We start from the raw sequence: 1,811 nt of genomic DNA, 5'->3' as shown, positions 1-1,811 counted from the left end.
ACAACAGGCGCTGAATGAATGTGTTACCAATACTTCACTGTTACACCACTTGCACTTGGATACCAGGTCTTTCAGTTTCGCTAAATCAACAATAACTTTAATATTGATTTCTAAAGTATACCATTAATAATGAATTAAATATTTTTGTCACTACCTTGTCCTTGTTCACTGCTGTCCTTGTCTTTGCCTACTGCTGTATCATCTGTATTATTACTGTCATCATTGCTTATCCTAAATTAACACCAAACAATAGTAATAAGCAAGAACATTGCTTCGTCATGTGTCTTACGAATCAGAGTCACTAATCACTTTATCATCACAATCCATTTCACTTTCACTGTCTGTTTCACTGTCACATTTGTTACTTTTATTAATCATTTGAGAAATGTGTTCAATTTCAATAGTACTATTGGGCAACAAGTAATTGCAAATAAATGTAAAATGTTATACCTTTCAGAATCTGACTCATCTGTACCTTCATCATCACTACTGGGACTGTTAACAATACTACCAATCAGTGATGAAGTAATTGTAGTAGTACTAGGTAGTGCATTGTATAGATTATCTCAAGAAAACATACATGTATGTACTTTGGTGACTTCCATTCCTGGCGTAACCTTTTTCTGCAATTATGCGAGACTGGAGTAGAAGTTAATGCAAATGTTTCAGGTAGAACTATGCCAGATTCCATTTCTCTTGCCATTTCTCCATTGAATCTGATTCAGTACTGAATAATTTGTATTGCATCAAAATAACTAATTCACCTCATCTCACTCTCAGTATCACATGGCAACTCCTCTGGCTCAGATACACTAATGGACAAACTATTAATAACCTTGTTTTTATTATCATTACCTGTGTTCCTTCATAAGCTCTCTTTTAGCTAGTCTAAGCAAGTAACTACAAAACTCATTGTCTTTGACTATCTTTGCGATGCCTTTTAACTTATTCCACTCGACACGATCCTTCTTTTTAATATATATTCTAGAAAATTCGTGTGAGGCACTTCTTGGTCTGCCAGAACCAGGTCGCCATCCACCATGCTTCAGTGTAGCCACACTTCTAGTAACCTCCATTTTGCATAAACCACACCCAAACACAATTATAATTGAACATGGGAGTAAAAACGTGACGCAATCTTGATTTTGTAGGCTGTGAAATCAAGATGACACGCTTCCGTGTCCGTGCTCCTTTAAGCTTTTGAGATGATTATTTCAGTATAGATATAATATATGAAAATATCTGAAAATAAAGGCGAATATTAAGGCTACTCTCCTCCATCTACCACTATGTACTTCAGCCTGAAAATTTGTGTAGATATTTTTGTATCTTGTATACTCGTGCTATGACTGGTATGGAATGCTTGAATAGGAGATAAACATAGCAATATAGATAAATATGCTATTGCTGTTATGGAAATAAAGTTGGAAAGCATAACAAATGAAGAAGCTCTTGCCTATTGTCAATAGGCGCTTCTTTTACACTAACTAATTGTGACCATAATTGACAAAAGGTACCTTATGGCGGGTAGTGAAATTTGTCTTTCTAGCCAAAGAAATCCAACTTCCTGAGCGCCATTTATCATAAAATTACTCCAAAGGATGCAAAAAGTTACCATGAAACTTTTAGAAACAATGATTGTCTAACAAAGCACTCACAGGTTAATATTTGCCATTATTAAGATTAATTTTAAAATCTGCCATAAGGGCCCTTTTGTCAATTATGGTAACAATTTATACTGACTGATATCAGAACCTGTTGCAATTTTAATATCAAGAGTTATAATTGTATATGCTGAAAGGCCTTCAAAA

The sequence above is a fragment of the Amphimedon queenslandica genome, unplaced genomic scaffold, assembly GCF_000090795.2.
Source record: "Amphimedon queenslandica unplaced genomic scaffold, v1.1 AMPQUscaffold_12949, whole genome shotgun sequence".
Classification (NCBI taxonomy): domain Eukaryota; kingdom Metazoa; phylum Porifera; class Demospongiae; order Haplosclerida; family Niphatidae; genus Amphimedon; species Amphimedon queenslandica.
Note: the sequence above shows the minus strand (reverse complement) of the source record.